Consider the following 8,181-nt stretch of genomic DNA (forward strand, 5'->3'; position numbering starts at 1 on the left):
TACCAGATGATTTCACTTGAATGTGGATGTTTTGGTGGTGGGTGTAGTGTTGTAACTGACATATGAAGAGGTATGAATCTATACCCAAAATTCTATACAATTTTGTAAATCATTGTTCCCTCAATAAAATAATACAAAAAGATAAAATCACATGCCCTCTGTAAAATTTCTGGAAAATGAAATATATAATTTTTATTTAATAAAGTAATGGTAGTTTCTCTCAAATTTTGTACATTTATGGTACATTATTTCCTATGTCTCAGAAATTTTACTTTTTATTTCAAATGATTACAAAGAAATATAACACTTTTTCAACACATCATCATGATAACTATTTCTTATTATTCCTTTTAGTAAATGACTGACTTTGAACAAATACTTCTTCACTTGGCCTGCTGCCAGTTATTGGCATACCTTCCTTATATGTTCATTCCAAGTACATCCAATTGCACTAAGTTGTAATGACTCTTCACCATTAAGTTCATTTTTTACTTTTTACTGAACATAAGATAGCTAATTTTCCTGTATACTTGAATCTCTAAAGAGTTTTTGATTGATTCCTTATTTTCTATTACATTAATATTTTAGTTAAGTTTATAACTGTAAAGTGATTTATACTCTTATTTTATAACATTCTCTCAAAAAGATGAAAAGTCAGATCATCCTCTAAAGAAAAAGAAATTGATTTTGATTGACATCAGATTTTTCCAACAACATTGTTGGAGTCAAGAATACAAAGGAACAACATGTTTAAAGAATTGAGAAAAAAAGTAAATTTTAAGTCTTGAATTATATGCAGCCAAAGTCTTAACTATGAAAGGCAGCAGATATTATCTGAAAAGAAGGCATCAAATGTTCTATTTCATACTTCTGATTATATTACTAGAGAAAATACTCCTATAAGAAGAAAAATGAACCTAGGAGCATGTTATTGTGTTTGTGGAAACAAGGACTGATGATTTTTTTTTTATATCCTAAAAAAAAACACAAAAATGTAGCATCATTAAGCCAGAAGTAAAGATTCAGAAAATATTCTCTTTGATAAAGGTTGTCATGATGGGGAAAGCAAAAACAGGAGGCAGCAGGTGGAGAGAATACTTCCTTGATTTTCTGAGATTATGTTAATATTGACACATATTAGAAATCAAGTAATAAGTTAATATGATTAACAATATAATCATTACAATATTAAAAATGTCTAAATTTCAAGCATAAGAATGTTTGATTTATAAAGTGTGAGACAAAAAAGGGAGGAAGGAACAGTAAAGTATGTTAATAAAATACAAAATAAGATCGCTAAAATGAATCATATCAGAATAATAATAAATCAAGGTAAAGATTGTCAGATAAAATTTTTAAATGTCAAAAAATAACCATCAAACAATACATATAGAAAATAAAGTAATGAAAAATATTGAGGGCAATACTAACACAAAGAAGACCTAAAGTTAAAATTTTGATAAAAGATTGAATTCAAAGTTAGAATATCACATAAGCAAAACAACTCCAGGCAATAGAAACAACAGTAGAAGCAAAAGATATGTACATTTATGACAACATTGTCAAATAAAAACAATTACCTTTTTGCCACTAAAGCACTATAAGAACCTCACCAACAAGTAGGGGATACACATTGTTTTTCAGCTCACCTGCAACATTAAGACAAATTTGCCATGTGAATCCATGCATTCCTTATGCTAAGAGACTATAGAATGGTGTCATAGGGAATTTCATATAGGACTCAAACTTTCCTTCTTTATGATCCAGGATGACTAGAGGCTCTACAGATATGGTGAAGACGAAACGGGGAGGGAAGGAACCCTCAGAAAAAGGAGATTATATATAGAACACATTAGGGATATTCGAAGAGGTTGCTCAACACCTGATTTACTCCCAACATTTTGACCCTTACTCTTGTCAGAGGAGTCAATGAAACCAGCATGGGATTGAAAGTATACCAATCTTTTTGGAGCTCTGATGTGCACTGATCAGATTTGAGCTTGCATCAGTTCCAAACAGTGTTAGGTGTTGAAGCCCAACCTCAGTGTAGGTCAGGCTGGACACACTGGTGTAGTTTCAGTTTTGAAACAAGCAGAGAGATTGAGCAGCTGGAGTTGGATAACCCTACCCCTTCACTGATACTAATGATTAGTTTTGAAACCCAACCATATCATAGGTCAGGTTGGACACATAGGTGCAGTTTGACTGGCACCAATCAAATAGTTAGGAATATAAATGAACCAATCTGATTGGAGCTTCCATGGGTATCAATCAACTAAAAAGGACCAATTGGTTTTGAAAAGCAGACAAACTGAAGCATATATATGGAGCTGAAGCAGGCTCCAGTCAGCTTTGAGAGAGCCACTAAGATTCATCCATATTCTCTCCTGGGAAGACCTTCATGGAGCTGTAAAACACTGGTCCCTGTCCTCCAGCACTGCTTCTTGCCAGACCTGACTTCTGACTCTGCCTTCAGTATTACCTGATGAATGATACCATCAGCCCTGTGCTAGGTATCACTAAAAGAACTGTTTGCTGTTGGCATGATGCCCAGCAGCTCTCACAGCTATAACACTGGTCCTTGCCTTTGACCTCTCTGGCACCCACTGCTGGTGGTATTACCTTTGGTGCTAACCAGCCTAATGTCCAGTGTTGCCCAGCCTGCTGAACCATTGTTGCTAAGTGTTGTGTTGCCAGAAATAAAGTAACACATATATGGACAACAAATCTTTGACAAATGAGCAATGAATATGCAATGGAACAAGGACAGGTTGTTCAATAAATGGTGCTGGGAAAACTGGACCACCACATGCAAAAGAATGAAACTAGACTACTACCTCATACTATGCACAAAAACCAACTCAAAATGGATAGAAGAATTGAACATAAGACCTGAAACCATAAAATATATTGAAGAAAATATAAGCAAAATACTATATGACATACATCTCAGTAACATCTTTAAAGACTCATGCCCCAAAGCAAAGAAAGTGAAGGAAAAGATAAACAGCTGGGATTACATCAAATTAAAAAGCTTCTGTTCAGCAAAAGAGACATTAACCAAAACAAAGAGATACTCTACTGTTTGGGAGAAAATGTTGCACTCCATACAACTGATATAGGGACGGATCACAAAGATCTACAAAGAATTCATATGACTCAACATAAACAAGGTAAACAATCCAGTCAAAAAATGGGCAGAAGAGCTAAAAAGACCTTTCTCCAAAGAGGAAAGGCAAATGGCCAACAGACATATGAAAAAATGTTCAACATCCCTTACAATTGGGGAAATGCAAATCAAAAGCACAATGAGATACCACCTTACACCAGAGAGAATGGTACTATTAAAAAAACTAGCAACAGCAAATATTGGCGAGGGTGTGGAGGAAAAAAAAGCTCTCTTACTCTGCTGGTAGGAATGCAAAATGGTCCAACCACTATGGAGCCGTGTGGAGGTTCCTCAAACTACTGAAAATGGAGCTTCCATATGATCCAGCAAATCCACTCTTAGGAATCTACCCAAAGTACACAAAAAAACATTAATTCACAAGGAAACTGTGTTTATTGCAGAACTATTTACAATAAGTAAGATATGAAAACAACCCAAATGACCAAAAATAGATGACTGGATGGAGAAGATGTGGCATATATACACAGTGGAACACTATTGAGCAATCAAAACAGATAAATGCATAACATTTGCAGTAACTTGGATGAAACTGGAGGGGTTGTGCTCAGTGAAACAAGTCAAAAGGAAAAAAGAAAAATAACAGATGGTTTCACTTACAGGAAGAATATAGGGGAGCCAAATAAGGGATCAGGAAAAAAATAATAATAAATAAAAAACCCAAAATTAACAGTCATCTATAAATCAGAGACATTCTGCAGGGGAGGGAAAGTAGGAAGGGTCAAAACAGTAGAGGGAAGAGCATAAGGGACTGTGGTGATGGTTCATGGGTGATTGGTGGTGGGAATTTTACAGGTACTACATCTGAGAGGAGAAAGCAACTTTGTACAAAAAATGAACAATGATGTAAAATATTTACAAATAAATAAATACCTTTTTAATTAAAAAAATGTGTGGTGGGCCTCCCCTGGTGGCGCAGCGGTTGAGCGCTGGACTGCGAAGCTGCCCGCAGCCTCTGCAGCGCCAGTTAGATCCTGGGCCGCAGGCAAGGGCCCCACATGGTGAGACAGACCTCTCCTGTCGTGCCCACTGCTCCCCTCAGCAGTGTATTTCGTCAGTCTGTCTGTTATGTTCCCTGCTCTGGCTCTGGTGAATTCTCTCACCCTCCTGCACTTCTGACTGTACCCAGTGCTTGTATAAATAAATAAATAAATCTTAAAAAAAAAGGAAAAAGAAAAAAATGTGTGGTGCCACCCTTGGAGAGATCGTCACAGAGACCTTAGTGACCTTTGACCTTTGATAACTTTAACCTTCAAAATCTTCACGTATGATCTCTGCTTCAAACCACACCCTATTTCACTGCCTGTGGCTCTGCCTCTCTTTCCTCTCTTCCCGTTTATAAATAAACCCTGTTGTTGAACCCTGAGTCTGAATAGTGTCTTGCAATTGCAGTTGTAAGTGCATCACCAACTGTGAAAACTTTGCCTCCCTGCCTTGCACCATTTCAGTCTCACCCTCCACCATAAAAACTTAGGTGTTGGTACCTTAATTCACCTTAACTCATTCCTGGATTCTGGATGTAGCACATGTGTACATGTCTAAATATTTGTGTCACCCCCAAATCCCTATGTTGAAATCCTAAGCCCTAGAGATGATAGGTAGTAGGGCCATTGGGAGGTGCTTAGGTCTTGAAGACAGAACCCTCATAAGTGAGACTATAGAGAGATTTCAGATAGATCCCTAGCCCCTTTCTATGATGTGAGGACAGAGTTAGAAGGAGCCAGGTATGAAGCAAGAAGAGGGGTCTCCCTAGAAGGCAACCGTGCTGGTGCATTGATCTTGGACTTTCCAATGTCCAGAACCATGAAAAAGAAGAAAGAAAAATTCTGTTTTTATCTTGCTAATATAAGAATTTTGTTAGAGCAATTGGGTCAAGGCAGCATATGAAGGAAAATGGTGGGTTTTGGGATTTGAAAATAGTGGATGACTTTGTTTGTGTATGTACAGTATGTCCCAAAAGTCTTTGTAGAGTTTAAAGCTCTACTAACTCCAGAAATTATAAATGCCACACTCTCAGAAAAATACCATTTGAAGATTACTTATAAAACTTTCATTTAGATTTATTATTTTTGAATAATAAATTATTTGTTTTGCATGAAAGTACCTCTGATTAAAAATGGGAAAAAATAAACTATTACAAGGTCATAAAGCTAAGTAAGTGTGAAAGAAATTGAAGTACTGCACCCGGGTTAATAGGAGACAAAAACATTTTGTGGGGAATTTGGAGCTGAGGACAGAGGAGTAAAAATTCCTTGGAAATAGCCCAAATTCCAAGGTCAACTTCAGATTTTCAAGGGTTTTGAAATTGGTGGACCTCAAATCATGACCTCTAAGGAACAAAGGCAGCTGGGTTCCTGGTGAAATGAATAAAACATTGACTAAGGTCTCTCTGGCCAGATGAAAGTACAGTTGAAAAGGATTTAGATTCTCAAGAATGGGGATTTAGATACTCAAGGGATTTAGAATCTCAAGAGAAGATCTCAAGATCACCTGGATTGGATGGTGGGGGAAGAGCTATGGTTTCTACCTGCTCCTAGCTCCCCCTCCCCCATCCTTAGGAACCTTTTGTGACAAAGCCACAGCTCTGTGATGCAGCCTGGGATTCTTTCCCCAAGAGAACTCCCAGGGCTCAGTTGCCTGAGGGAAGCAGCGTGATTCCAAAGATGGAGAATTATCTCTTTCCTCTGAAAAGTAGTAGTGCTACCTGGCTGAGTTCCAGCCTTACTTCTTGGGTGATTGATACCATCTTTGCCTTCCTGTGTGGACTGGGGCTTTTTCTCCTGTTACTCCCCTGCCTCCAGGGGTCTCCATCCTTACCACCATCTAGGAAACATAGAAACATCAGGGAGGTAAGGAATCTTTTGCTCAGCCCATTAGAGATTATGTCTTTTTTTCTTAGTTCCAGTTTTCCAAATCACCTAGAGCGACTCTTTAGATGAAACAAGTTAGGTCAGGCATGGTTTAGAGTGGGCACTAATATTTCTATCTGAAGATCTCAGAATGGGTATCCAGGTATAGCAGGGGGCTCCAGGGTAAAGTACCAAACTCAGTGATTAGTATTGTAGTGCCAGGTGATGGAGTTGGCATCTCTGCAGGAGGGAGGTTCTTGAGCATTGGCTTACCAGTTGCCTTCCCCTTTCCATGACCAGTCTTTCCTCTGTGTTGGCACCTATCTAAGGACAGTGCTGAGCCCCTGAGGGTCTCAGAGCAGGGACTAGAGTAGAATTCAGCTCTCAGGAAGGAGGGTGCTGACATAGCTCAGAAAAGTCTATAAGTCTCAGGATATTTATTGAGTAAAAGAAGAGTGAGGGAATAAACTCAGTGGATCTCATATAAAAATCCTTTTTAAACTTACATAATGTTCTTTTTTTAAAAAAAGATTTATTTATTTATGCATACAAGAACTGGGGTACAGGCCAGAGGTGTGAGGGATGCGAGGATTCACCAGAGACAGAGTAGGGAACAGAACAGGCAGACTGACTGAAATGCACTGCTGAGGGGAGCAGCGGGTGAGTCAGGAGAGGACTGCTGCACCATGTGGGGATCGAACTCGTGCTACAGTGGCTGCGGAGAGTTTCATAATGCTGTGTCTTAACCCCTTGCGCAACGAGGGAGGCCCCAAAACTTACATAATGTTCTGGTGCAACATTACTTCAAAAATAACACAAATTTTAATAAAAATGGTAAGAGAAGGAAAAACACAGAGCTGCATCAGATAAATATAGGAAGTCATATATTCGTGAACACTGAAAGCTTACAATTTGTCTGGAGGAGAGTAAGAATTAGGTCACTGACCTTCATTTCTTCTACTTTCTCAGCATCAAAGGGGGAGAAACAGGAGTAGGAAGAAAAGTCAAACTGTGGAAGGTGAGCGGTCATAGTGCCCTGCACTCCCCAGGTGTTAATATCCATCTCTCCTGTCCCTGAAGCTGCAGTTCCATGGTCTCTGAGAGTGTCAGTGGCACAGCCCATTCCTCAGGAAACAGCTTTTGGAAGACTCCCAGGAAGGAGACAGAACCTGGATAGCTCCCAGTTTCCATTCTTGAAAGGAAGTCACAAGAGGCCTGTAAATGGCTTGTTGCCAGCCAGGGTTTGTAGGCTGGTGTAGACCCATAGTCTGGACTGGGAGATGGGACCTAAATTTGGGGCCAACCAGGAATGAGTTGTTTAACCTCACTCAAATTCCTCTAGTGGGTGATCCTTGCCTTTCTCCCCCACAGGGCACTCATGAGGCCTCAGGGTGGAAATGACTTTGTCCATGACAAAGTGCCCCCACCATAAGCCTGGTTATGACTTGTCAGGGATCATGTGGTCTTGGACCCTGATGCTTGGGCTCCAGATTTGAATCCCCCAAAGGGGGGAATATTGCATTCAGACTCCTGCCAGGCCCCTAAACCCCTACCTTCAACACAAGCTACTGATGACACAAGCTACTGATTTCCAGCTTGTAGAGAGTGCCTGAAAGAACTGGAAGTGGCTCGCTACCTGATTTCACTTCTGCAAAGGTAAAAAAAGTTTCCCCTTTTCTGTCTTGTGTCTTCCTTCCTGTCAGAGCCCATGGTGTGAGCCCAAGGATGCTGGCAGGGGCTGACCTGGGAGGGTGAGCCATGGGGTCAGGGTCTGGCTAGAGCCCTGGGGTGATGAATAGCAGAAATATTGAGAAGAAAGCATGGAGCCAGTAAAGGGACCCTAGACCATTGCCGGTTCCTATTCCTGCCTGATCTGCCCAGCCCTCCTGGCACCTTCTGCCCCTGGTTGCAGGTGTGCCTCTTATCTTCTGCAGCCAACTGGGGAAGTGCCACGACAAGGGAGGCTTTCATCAGCTTTTATGTCAAGACCAACCAGATGAGATGTGCAAAGCAGCACCTGCTGGATCCTGCTGGCCATGCATGGAATGTGCGGATAATGTTGTCCCTTCAATGTCCCTGTCAACTTCCCCAGCTCTTCCAAATGAGCACCCTCTACCTCTGGCCTCCACCTCCCCACAGGGCCCA

Source organism: Talpa europaea, assembly GCF_964194135.1.
Source record: "Talpa europaea genome assembly, chromosome: 7".
Classification (NCBI taxonomy): domain Eukaryota; kingdom Metazoa; phylum Chordata; class Mammalia; order Eulipotyphla; family Talpidae; genus Talpa; species Talpa europaea.